Source organism: Mastomys coucha, unplaced genomic scaffold, assembly GCF_008632895.1.
Source record: "Mastomys coucha isolate ucsf_1 unplaced genomic scaffold, UCSF_Mcou_1 pScaffold22, whole genome shotgun sequence".
Taxonomy (NCBI): Eukaryota; Metazoa; Chordata; class Mammalia; order Rodentia; family Muridae; genus Mastomys; species Mastomys coucha.
The window spans coordinates 263,606,036-263,619,605 of record NW_022196905.1 but is presented as its reverse complement, the minus strand read 5'-3'; positions in this window follow the sequence as shown (position 1 = coordinate 263,619,605).

Sequence of the window (13,570 nt, the reverse complement as noted above, 5' to 3'; positions counted from 1 at the left end):
GGAGGAGGGTGGTCTCGAACCCACAGAAGTCCATCTGTTTAATTCTTCCATGTGTTGGACCTGAGAGAGTGAGCTACTACACTCAGATATTGTTTTCAAAATTCATATAAGGCAGAAGACAGACTAAAACATAAGGGCCTACCCGAAAGCCATCCTGAAGTGTGTTCTTTCCTGATAGGATGTTGTTGTCCTCTTAACATTTTAAAAGAAGACATAAATTAACAAATACAAATTTTTTCTTTTATGCTTACATAAAAATATTTTAATACAATTTTTTTGCTTGTAAAAAAATATTTTTTTAATAATTAAAAGAGACAAGGTTTCTCAGAAGTAGCCACAAGGAGGCAGAAGTTGACTAAAAAAATCCTGCACCAGGCAGTGTCCTCCCTGGGTGACCTTTCCTTGCAGGAGTTGTTGGAAGATTGTAGTGACAATTTTGGAATTTTTGGTTTTCTTTTAAAAACACAGAAATACCATAAGAATGTGTTTTTGTTTTAGTCCTAGGTGTAGAGTATGGGGCTGCTTCAGACTGTCCACAGCAGCTGACTGTGATTTGCCTCGTGCTCTAGAAGGGGCATGATTTTGTCAGATGCATAGTTTTCGAGGTTGAGTGACGTTTTTGGAATTCTGGGGACTTTTCAGAGGGTATAGAAATGCTAGGGCCTGAGAGGCAAGCTGGGTTGTTGGTTTGGTGGTGGTGGTTAGAGTTTGGTAAGTAGTCGTATGCAAAGAAGAAACAAGAAGAAGAAATTAGATACACATGTCCCAGCACCTGGCCTCCAGACTTTTGCCTGCACAGCCCAAGCTCTGTCAGCCTGTGCACATGGAGCCTCAGCATCAATGTCTCGCCTTCCTGGGGAGCAGGATGAGGCTGTAGCTAAACAGTTAGTAATGAAGGCTCAGATAAGTAGAGAGGTTTCAGACACTGACTGCAGTACCACAAACAAAGGAGGCAACTGGGAGAGAGAGGCCTGGCAATGTGGACCCATCTCTAGTCCAGGAAAGAGAAGCTAGGTAGGTAACTTCTGCACCAGAAGGAAGAAAGTCACTTTTGGGACCTCTTTTGCACATTGGTCTGTGCAATAGTATACAGTAGGTGCTCAAAAAAGACCTACGAGCTCGATGCGTCTCCAGATCCACATTCATGATGTGGGCAAAAAGAAATGTCCCTGTCCTTAGATAGTTCCCCAAGCAGACACAACAGGGGAAACTCTCCGTGGAAATGAAAGCAGCCAAGCTCAGGGGCGGCATACAGTTGCAGGGAGATTTTGAGATCCATGCCAGCCTGGAACTCATAGGCAGACATGGGAAAAATAAAGACAGGTAAGTGTGTGTTCACACTTCCTGTTAGGTCACAGCGTCTTGTGAATAAAATCATGGAGACCAAAACAAGCAAGCAGGTTAAAGAAGGCATTTAAGTCGGGAAAGCAAACAGCAACCACCAAGGAGGAATGTCTTCCTAGAAATTTAATCTGAGAAAACATGTGTGTGTGAGTGTGTGTGAGTGTGTGTGTGTGTGAGTGTTGTGAGTGTGCATGAGTGTGTGAGTGTGTGTGAGTGTGTGTGAGTGAGTGTGTGTGAGTGAGTGAGTGTGTGAGTGTGCATGAGTGTGTGTGAGTGTGTAAGTGTGTGCGAGTGTGCATGAGTGTGTGTGAGTGAGTGTGAGTGAGTGGGGGTGTTTGTGAGTGTGTGTGAGTGTGTGTGAGTGTGTGTGAGTGTGTGTGAGTGTGTGTGATTGTGAGTGAGTGTATGAGTGTGTATGAATGTGTGTGCGAGTGTGTGAGTGTGGGTGAGTGTGTAAGAGTGTGCATGTGAGTGAGTGTATGTGTGAGTGTCCATGTGACTGTGTGAGTGTGTGAGTATGTCTGTGTGAGAGTGGGCGAGTGTGTGTATGTGTGAGTGTGAGTGTGTGTGAGTGTGAGTGAGTGTGTGAGTGTGCATTGAGTGAGTGTATGTGTGAGTATGTGTGTTTGAGTGTGCATGTGAGTGTGTGTGTGTGAGTATGTCTGTGTGAGTGCATGTGTCTGTATGAGTATATGTATAAGTGTGTGTGTGAGTGTGCATGTGAGTAAGTATGCGTGTGAGTGTGTATGTGTTTGTGAAGTTTAGAGGTTAACATTGTATGTCTTTCTCTAATACTTTCAACTTTATTATTTATTTATTTGTTGGTTTTGCTCTGTTTTGTTTTGTTTTGTTTTGTGTTTGAGACAGGGACTCACTATGTAAGCCCTGGCTGGCCTGGAACATGCTCTGTAGACCAGGCTAACCTGAAACTTACAGAGATCCACCTGCCTCTGCCTCCCAAGTGTCGAAATTACAGGCATGTGCCACTACACTCAGCACAATTTTTCTTTTTTTTTTTTTTTTTTTACAATTTTTCTTTTTTTGTTTGTTTGTTTTTGCTTTGTTTTGTTTTGTTTTGTTGAGACACCATTTCTGTGTAGCCCTAGCTGTCCTGGAACTCAATATGTAGCCCAGGCTGGCCAGCAACCCACCAGAATCCCCCTGTTTCCACCTTCCGCATGCTGGGACTACAGAAGCTCATTGCTGGGAGTTTTTACAGGGGTGCTAGAAGTTGAACTCTGGTCGTCATATTTCACCAACTGAGCTATCTCCCTTAGACTGCTGAAAAATATTTTAATAGAAACCCCAAAACCCACAAAGGTGGAAATGCAACCCTAAATATTTAATTAAGTAGCAATTATAATATGCCAATTTAAAGATTATATTACTACCAATACTAAAAAGCCTTTGAAAACTGGTAATATGAGCAAGTTAGGAGCCGGCTGGCTCAGCAGTTGGGAGTGCTTGCTACCATTGTGCCAGACTGGAGTCTGGCTCCTCATACCCACATGAAGATGTTTGTAACTAACTGCAGGCCTTCTCTGGGCACCTGCACTCATGTGCACATACCAACCCACAGGCACACACACAACTTCTTTTAAGTAAGAAAGTTTCTGGCATTTTTAGACATGAATATTAGGCTTATTGTAGGAAACAGACCAAGCAGAATATTGCTTTTCTGTTAATGTGTGCCAATCTGAAATTTGAAAACAAATGAATGTGCTTTTATGACCTTTACCAAGAATTCAACTCTCAGTTAACCTGCCAGTTACAAATGTATCCCAGGACCTACTTGGGTTTTTTGTTTGTTTTGTTTTGTTTTGTTTTGTTAATCAGAGCCTCTGGGCTTTATAGTTGCCACTACAGAAAAAAATTATTTCCAAATGAATTATTAAAATTTCATTCACTAACTAAAGATTGTTCCTTATTAGCAATAATGGTGACTCTCACCTCTCATCCCAGCCCTCAGAAGACTGAGGCAGAGGGATTGCTGAAAGCTGAACCCAGTTACAGCATCAGACCCTGTTTTGAGTCAAAACCAAACAATAAAGATTATTTGAGAGTGAAGGGATGGGTCTATAGTTAAGAGCACTGGCTGCTCTTATAAAGGACCCAGTTCAAATCCCAGCTCCCCACAGTGGCTCACAACCATCCAAAACTTCAGTTCTAGGGGATCCAATGCCCTCTTCTGACTATTTGAGCACTAGTCACACATGTGGTGCACATACATATATGTAGAAAAAAATATGAAACATGAAATAAAATAATTCTAAACATTCTTATAAGATTACTTGTTTAAAAAAAGATTACTTGTTTTATAACAAAAGTCACGATGTTTATATTTTGCTTCAAAACTTAGATCTAATAAAATGTTCATGAATACATAAATGTCCTTTGACAAGACAAAGGTCATTGCCATGGGATCCCCAATTCTTGACAGTCACAGCCTAGAGTTCAGCTTCCTAAGATATCGCAAACCATCCATTCTAATAGAAACCTGCCTTTCTAGTAGAGAATAAAAATAAAATTAATAAAATTAAAATAATAATAAAAATAAGAAATAAATAATAAAATAACAAATAAAAAATAAAATTAAAAATGAAAACTTTCAAGAAACCTGTGTTTCTAGAAAGTATGTGTGTATGTGTGTGTGGTGTGTATGTATGGTTTGTGTGGTATATGTGTGGTGTATGGTATGTAATGTGTGTATATGTGGTGTGTGTGTGTATTACATGTGTGTATGTGAGATGTGTGATGTCTGTGGTTTTTGAGCCAGCGTTTCCCACTGAACTCACCACTCACTACTTGGCTGGACCAGCTGGTAAGGGGAGCACTTACCACTCACTTTCTCTCAGGGCCAGGATTCAGACACTTGGCTTTTAGGTGGGTGTTGGGGATCCAAACTCAGGATTCTCCTGTTTGTGTGGCAGACACTTCACTCACAAAACTCCCTCCCAGTCCTAAGTCACATGTTGATCTTTCCAAGAAAAGTGAGCAATACACTGATAATTTTAAATTAATATGTCTTTCCTGTAATAAAAAAAAATCAATCTGTCTTCCTCTTAGCCTCTCTCTGTCTTTCTCTCTCTGTCTCTCTGTCTCTCTCTGTGTCTCTCTCTTTCTCTCTCTCTCACACACACACTCTCTTTCTGTCTCTCTGTCACTCTCTCATACACGCACACTCTGTCTATCTCTCTGTCTCTCTGTCTCTGTCTCTGTCTCTCTCTCTCTCTCTCTCACACACACACACACACACACACACACACACACTCACTTACAGTTCTTCAATGATACCTAGACCAGCCTTGAATTCATAATCCTGCTTCAGCATCTTCAACTGAGATTACGGCACAAGTCACCATGCCTGATTTAACATATCCAATAAATATAACGAAAAAGTTAAGGACACAGAAAAGTGCGTATGTTAAAATATGAAAACTGGGCAGGAAATTCGAGCTTTTTTAAACAAACGTGTTCATTTGGAGGGAAATGCGTGTGATCGCACACTTCCTTCCAAAGAGGCTAGAGCAGGGCTTAAGGGGTTTGAGCGGCAAGGTGATGGAGGAATCCCCCAGGGCAGCCGAAGGCTTGTCTGAGATGGCAAGGGCTTCGTGAACGTGAAGAAGCAAGTCCCCGTTCCAGGAAAGAGGTCTCGGCATGCAAAACACAAGGGCCTGTGTGCAAAGAAATGATACCCAAATTAAACAGAGAGGTCAAAGGCCAGCTTGGCAGCAGGAACAAAGAAAATTTGACATCAAAACTCTTTGGCCTTCTTTCCTAAAGTAAATTTGGAGCTAACCAGCTTTCAAGATTTTTCCGGGTTTTTTTTTCCACAGTGATGAGACAAAGGAACACACTTAAGATAAAAACCAGATGTGAACATCTGCTGGCCTCTTGTCCTTGTGCTTCTTAATTATGGTTGTGATTCAGCATCCCGGGAGCTGGGGGGTGGGGGGAGGAGGGGTGCAGGGGAGGTGCTAATGAATCTTGCGCCCCCATGGCTTGATGTTGGTATTTGAGGCTCAAATAGGAGCCCAGCTGGATCCTTCCCGAGGCTAAAGCAGTTTACTATGCTGAGTACTCCTGACTTGCGGTTGCTTTTGGCTGCCCTCACAGTACATTAGAAAACAATTCTGTAAAGATTTTTAAGAAAAATCACAGGGCGGTAGAAATTCCATCCGGCCTTTTAAGTTAATACTGAGCCTACCCACGTGGGTGCCTCCATCCCTTTCCTGACAGGCCAGGGCTGTTGCTCAGCACCCGGCTTCAGGAACTCCAGAGGGAATTGCTTGACATCAGGAGGAGCACAAAGACAAGCAGGACCCATGTTCCTTCGGGACCTCCATCTAACTGCCCGAGGATCTTGAACTCCTGTTTATTCTCTGTTAGTTGCTGAATGATACATTAAAAACTACACAGTAACCAGCAAATGCAGAGTAGAAAGGGTTTTTGTGCCCCAGGAGGCTGGTCAGGCTTAGTGAAAACCCCAAGCAAAACTAACAGGAAAGGCAGAAGGACAGAATTAGAAATAAATTTATGTTCGTGTGAACACATTCATTTCCTGTTCTTCCTTACTCAAAAAAGTTAACTGCAGGGTGATTAAAAACATCATCAGGCATCTCTGAATCATTTGTACCGTCAGGTTTGGGGTGTTTTTTTTTGGGGGGGGACAGGTTATGTTTGTTGTAGTTTGTTTTAGACAGCGAGGTCTCACTATAGGAGATCTAACCTAGAACTAGCTATGTAGGCTCTGCTGGTCTCTCAAATTCATAGGGATCCTCCTGCTTCTGCCTCCCACGTGCTGCAATTGAAAGTGTGAATTGCCACACACCGCTATCTCCTGGATTTTATACAAACAGTTCTTCCCTTTCATAACTAGCTGGGGGACTGCGAGGGAAGGGATGGTGGGGGGATGGGGAGGAAGCCGGAGCAGAGGAGCTGATTCTGTTGGTAAAGTGCTTACTGTGCAGGCATGTAGACCTGAGTTTGCCCTTCAAACCCCCACCCCCAGCTCTCCCACCTCTGGCACCATGTTAAAACAAAAAACAAGCAAACAGCGCCAATCTTGTTGGCCAGACTTGTAATCCCACTATGAAAACAGGCGGGAGGATCTGTCTTCTATGTAGCCTCACCTTACCTCACCAGCCCCAGTCCAGTGAAGATTCTTATCTCACAAAAACTCGGGTCTAAACCAGAGGTCGTGCTGCAGTCTTCAATCTCTGCACTCAAGGATTTCTGTGAGCTCCAGGCAATCTTGGTCCACATAATGAGTTCCAGAACAGCCAGGGCTACATAGTAAGACCCTGTCTCAAAAAAAGATAAATAAAACAAGAAACAGAGGTCCCGGGGCTGGCAAGATGGCTCAGCTGGTAAGAGCACTGACTGCTCTTCGGAAGGTCCTGAGTTCGGATCCCAGCAACCACATGGTGGCTCACAACCACCCATAATGAGATCTGACACCCTCTTCTGGTGCATCTGAAGACAGCTCGGAGTGAGCGGGGCCAGAGTGAGCAGAGGTCCTGAGTTCAATTCCCAGCAGCCACATGATGGCTCACGGCAATCTGTACAGCTACAGTGTACTCATACACATAAAATAAATAAATAAATCTTAAAAAAAAAAAAAAAGAAACAAAGGTCCCAGGAACCGCCTCTGGCTGACTCATTTGTATCTATGCATATGAACACACATGCATAAGCATACACATGCTCACACATACTAAAAGGACAGGATCTGGGTGTGGTGGTCCATGCCTATACTCCCAGTTTTCAAAAGGCTGAGGCAGATGGATTGTGAGTGACTCTGACTTAAAAAAAAAACAAAATCTCTCTCACACACACACACACACAAACACACACCACATACACACACATACATACACATACCACATACACACATACAGACACACATAACACACATATACACACACACACACACATACACCACACACACACACACACACACTCACACACTGGCCAGACCTCTAGGTGTTTCTGTCGTATAAAATCTGCACCAGTTTTAAACTCCCATGTCATGGAGTAGTTGAGAAAGCTTTTTGTCCAGGTCAGTGTCTCTTCATGATTTCTCCCTAGAATTCCAAATTTACCAAAACTTGGTCATTTTAACTGGTGAGCATTCCATAACCGTCTTTGGTGGGGAGGGGGGTGGTCAATGTTCTACAGTCTCTTCCTTCGGACTCGCCAAACTTTATGGAGTGCTGACTAGACATTATTTAGCGTCTACAAGGCTAGGCTCTAACTCGCCCACACCACAACTCTCTAGTTCATTCTGGTCTTGTTAAAAATCGTTCATTCTCAGAAGTCACAGTCAGAATTGGCTGACTGGGGCAAGCACTCAGGCATACTCCACACAGAACTTCGTCTCCATGTAGCCACACCACAGAGATTACACAGATTCCTGTCACCTGAGATCTGTCTGAAACCACCCCCAGGCTATGTTCCTGGAAGCCCCGTCAATAGACTTGCCTCCTTACTCCGGAGGCTGTGTACTCCGGAGTGGAACACAAGCTTGCGTCACAGCTAGGGGCCAGGTGCTAAAATCACGCAGAAGGATGAAGCCCTTGCTCCCTAGCAGTAGCATTTGGGAACCCAGCTGTCCTTCCCCAGCAACTTCTAGTGACCTTTGTGTTTGATTAAAGTAAATCCGAATGGCTTTAACTAGTGTCAAACCTTGAGTGGTCCGTTTTGTTTGGATCCTTCATGTGCAAGGCAGGGATTCCCAGCCGTGTGAATCTGAGTGATCTGAGGGAAGCTGGGGATGGGGTGGGTTGCAATCCATGAAAAGATAGGCTCTGAGGGCAACAGCTTCCTGCAAACCTTGCCCAGTAAGCACCCCCTCTCTCCGTTATGCATAATGGTTGGTATGATAAAAATTAGTATCTGTCTAATCTAAAGCAGCCCTCCCTGGACAATTACAGCAGGATGTCTATTTGATGAGACTTAGCACCTTAAAACTGTCTGAGTGGGGAAACACAGTGACCTGAAGCCATAGGTCAGCCAGCCTTGGTGACGACGTGATGGGTCCCAGGCCAAACAAAGGGTCCTGTGGTGTGACTTTCTGACACTAGGAAACGTTTGCTGTCCTTTGGGTGACCAGCCTCATGATGAGGAAGTGTCCTTGTGAGCCTTGACTCTGGCCTCCACCAGCCAGCACGGCACAGGCTAGTTATTGTCCACAGGTTTGTTTTCTGTGTGTCAGATCTTCCCTGCCATTCCTGCCCACGCCCTGCTCCTCCATACCCTGTGATCTGAACATTGTTTGTCTCTATTTAGGATGCATGCTGACCATCTTAGTTCTGAGACCCAGGCTAGCTCAAGATGAAGAGTGTGCACAGAGGGGAAACTTGGGGCTCAAAGAAAGAAAGATACCCATTCTTCAACATTTCCCTGTTTGCCTTCCTGGAAATACAAAGCAGCTATGTGAAGTACAGGGGCAGCTATGGTGGGGGACGGTGTACTAGCCTCTGGCTGACCTCTAGGTCAGCTTTGTAGGGATGGTTCTTTAGTGTGTGTCTTAGTCAGGGTCACTGATGCTGTGATGAAACATGACCCAAAGCAACTTGGGGAGGAAAGGGTTTATTTATATTTCATATAACAGTTACATCACCAAGCACATAGAAGACAGGACCTCACACAAAGCAGGAACCTGGAGGCAGGAGCTAATGATGAGGCGGTGGGGGAGTGCAGCACACCACCAGAAACTTTAGTGTGTCTCTCTTTATGAAGTCCTGACAAATGCAGCTCAGTTACACAATGTAAGGCGAACCAATACATGCATGTCATTAGTGAAGAATCCTTCATCATGAGTCCTTTCACGTATTTGCTTTAGCAGAATATCCTCTCTCCTGTGTCTGCTTCAGTGAAACGTTCCTTCATGAATCTGCCTTAGTCTTTCACCTACGTCAACTTCAGGAAAACATTCTTTTACATGTTTGCCCCAGCAAAACAACATCTAACACAACTGACTTTGCAAAAAACCCTGAAGTTTCCACTTCACCCCTATTGAACAAGCAAACAAAACAAAACAAAAAAGATAATATGTTGAGAATAAATGAGGTAAAGTGGAGAGATCTCACTGGGGAGTAAACATACGCATTCAGTCTAATGTGACCGAAGACATGGTCCGTGGTGTGTAATGTCCCGTGTTGCCTCAGCTGAGCTTCTCATCTGGACAGATGCTTGTGGGTGTTCTCTCCTTAACTCCAAGATTCACTGTGAAGCCCTCTCTGCATCCCCATCTCTACTCAACTTAAAGGAGTCACCTTTTATACAATTGAGCAAAGTTTACAACATGAGAAAAGTCCAAGGATACTCGCAAACCTAGCAGGTTGAACAAGCACACAGCAGCTGCTCTCCTAGGTGATCGACTGCTCGCTTGTGAAGATTTACACTAGACTTTTTCTTTTACATTTTATTTGTGTGGGAGCATATGTGTACTGTATGCACTATAGTTGGCATCTGAATATTAGAGGATTACTTCTGGAAATCAGTTCTCTCCGTCCACCATGTAGGTACTGCTGAGCCATCTCACCAGCCCAAAGATATCTGTCTATCCATCCTGAAACTCATTCTGTAGGCCAAGCTGGCCTCAAACTCACAGCCTGCCTCTGCCTCCCAAGTGCTGGGACTAAAGGTGTATGTCACTAGGCCCAGCAAGATTTCTCCTTTTAACTTTTAAAATTGCTAACAATTTTACAGCATCTGGTGGTGTTTCCTCCTAGATGCAGAAACATGAGTATCTGAAAGTAAATGCATACCTGTAGATAGTTATAATTGCAATGCCACGAGAAACCCAACACAAGGTGAACAACTTGCTGGGGATCTTTTTTTACGTCTCCTGTCAAGGTTTTTAAGCTAGAGAGTTTTAAGCTATTAATTTTATATTAAGAGAGAACTCCATGGACTGGAGAGAAGATGGCTCAGCAGTTAAGAGTACTGACTGCTCTTCAGACGGTCCTGAGTTCAAATCCCAGCAACCACATGGTGACTCACAACCATCCATAAAGAGATCTGATGCCCTCTTCTGGTATATCTGAAGATAGCTACAGTGTACTTACATATAATAAATGAATACATCTTTGGGCCAAAGCGAGCGGGGTCAGAGCGAGTGGGGCTGGAGTGAGTGGGGCCAGAGAGAGAAGAAAAAGTGTAAGACAGCTACTGTGTACTTACATATAATAAATAATAAAAAAATTAAAAAAAAAAAGAGAGAACTCCACAAAATGCTTGAAGATGCCAATTCCATTTTACAGATTTCTGGTGCAGCCCGTCTCTGAACAGCTGAAGAAGCTGTTGGGTAGACCGTGTGTGGAACGCAAGGCTGAAGCACTGTTTTCTACCGTTGGCCCATGCCAGAAGAGTTCTGTGCTTCAGTTCTAATGACCCCCGTGGTGACGCTGTCACCTGACACAGTGCTGATGAAGATTAAGTAATTCACATCTGTTAATGTCATACTCCTCTAGTCAGGATGGGGCTGGGTGCTGGCAAATGGGGCCATAGTCCGAGACACACGCTCTGTTTCCCATGTTGGAAAGTAATCACGAGGAGTCTTTCTCCTCCAGAGCACGTACTGATGCTTCAGAGCACGTGGGATGCTTCCCATTAGTGCTGATAGGGTTGACTAACTGGGGAGTCGTGCCCAGCACCGCACAGCAACAGCAGGGAGAAGCTGCAGGGCGGGACCCACAGCTCTGGGAAGAGACGCTTACTTGTAAACACTTATCTGAGGAACAATGACTTTAAAAGAGGGAATCTGGCTCCTAAGTGTTCAGAAGAAATCCAATTTTTCAGTTAGGTAACAAAAACACTTGTGTCACCTGGCTATTTGACTTTCAGTGACTTATGCCAGGAAAATAAGGTCAGATGCAGTTATGAGAATGTCTGTGTCGATGTTGTTTACAATAATACAGATTTTTTATTAATTATTTTTGTTTGTCCTAGGCAAGGTCTCATTCTTTAGCCTGGGCTGGCTTCAGATCCACAGCAATTCTCCTGCTTCCTCCTCCTAAACGTAGAGATTAAAGGCAAGAGCCACAATACCCAGCTAACAATTTTGTATAATCCTTAAACACACTATAACAGATCCAGCTGCTTCACGGCACCTAGGGTATTAAACATCAGCTGTGTAAGCATACAGGTCCCCATGTAAATTAATTTATCTGTGAATCTGTTCTGATGGTATCATCCAGGAAAAAAAATAAATGAGTACAAATTCTAATCCTTAATTAGCAATAACTATTTCTGTGTACAACCGTGCATGTGCCTACATATTTTGCATGTATCTAAAATATGTAAATACAGACAGTATATATGTGTTGGGGTGAAGGAGGACAATCTAATCAGAAAACTGCTGGAAAGAGGACAGACTTCAGGGATAATGGTGGATTAGAGCAGCCTCCAGAGACACCATAAGTGAGAAGAATCAGGTTAACAACAGTCTCTTCTGAAGACTCAGAAACAAGCTCTGCCTGTTGTCATGATGACTTGTCTCATTATGGTGTGTGTATGTATATCTGCGTATGTATATCATGTGTGTTAAATGTGTATGTGCATATCTGTGTCTATGTATATGTACTAATGTGTAAATGTGTATCTGTATGCTTGTGTATATGTGTACATGTGTATACAGATATGTAAATGTGTATGTGCCTACATCTATGTATTTGTATTTGTGCATATGTGTGTATGCATGTGTGTGTGTGTGTGTGTGTTTCAAAATCTCAATATCCTCAATAACTTTCTCACCCATGATGCTGGCTCTTTTACACAGGTCTTGAGAATGGTGCGACCTAAAGCATTCACAGAGAGTCCATTTTCTCACATCTGCATGGCCTTCTTGAACATCAAATCTTGGCCCACTTGATACAGGGACACCAAATCCTGAAATCTGCATTTTCCTGGTTATGCCTAAGACCGTTTGTATTTCGAGTGTGACAAGGGCAACCTTGCAGTCACATTCACTTAGGAAAACAGAAAGCCTACCCAGGAAAGGACTTAACACAGGTGCTTCCAAACAGTGTAAGCGCTGGAGGGAAGGAAGGTTGGGATGGCAGCCAGCAAGGGCAGGAAGTCAGCAAGGTTGCAGGAATTACAGGAAACCCAGGTCATGACTTCTGCTGCCTGTAGCCTGAGCAGGTGAGCAGCAGAACAGAGAGGCTCCTGCGAACCCTCACGTATGCCATCTGCTCATGCCAGCCCTAGTGTTGGTCTGGGGTCCCTTTGTTCCAATGCAGGTAAAACACTGAAGGCGAGCGAGTCACACAGCTGCATCCCCAAGACTCCAACCTCCTTAGCAGGAACTGGAAGGGTCTAAAACCAACCAACAGACACCACCATGTGGTCTACCAATTTGGTCTTTTGTGCTCACACACTTAGTGCACAGTGGAGCTTCTAAATATCATACTGTGTTTACACATGAGGTTTGCACCTGTCCTTGATACAATGGGAGAGTGGAGAAAGGGGGACAAGAAGGGGCTTTCTACCTGATAGGCCTTTTTTTTTTCTTTTTCTTTTTCTTTTTTTTTGGTTTTTCAAGACTGAGTTTCTCTGTATAGCCCTGGCTGTCCTGGAACTCACTCTGTAGACCAGGCTGGCATCGAACTCAGAAATCTGCCTGCCTCTGCCTCCCAAGTGCTGGGATTAAAGGCATGTGCCACCACCGCCTGTCGATAGGTCCATTTCTATGGTGCCCACTCCTCCTTCAAGGCAACAGTTTGCCTTTGGCACTCTACAATTTGAAGTCTAAATGAAAACACCATACTCTATAATGACAGAGTTAAAAGGAAGAACACACACACATACATATACACCTAATTTATAAAATATATAAAAAATAAAACATATACATTGCATAGGGAGGGGAAAATGTGCTATTCCTAAAGCCCTTGTTCCCTGAGTAACTCTTAAGGTGATTATTAGAGGTTACCATGTGTCCCTCACCTGCCCCATGACCACAGCCCCAGTTGGTTGGTTCTAAGTTGGGTAGCCCAGCTCTTCTTTCCTGACAGATCCACACCATCAGGATTCTGCCATTTGAAGTGGCTTGGCTGTTCTTTGGTCATACACAAATGGACATACTAATAGGTGTCCCAGAGAAACGATTTTGTGTGTGTGTGTGTGTATGTGTGATTATATGTGTGTTATGTGTTTTATGAACCCATGCCTGTGTTAGGCAGACAAGACAGGCAGAGATATGGAAGAAATTCTTGGA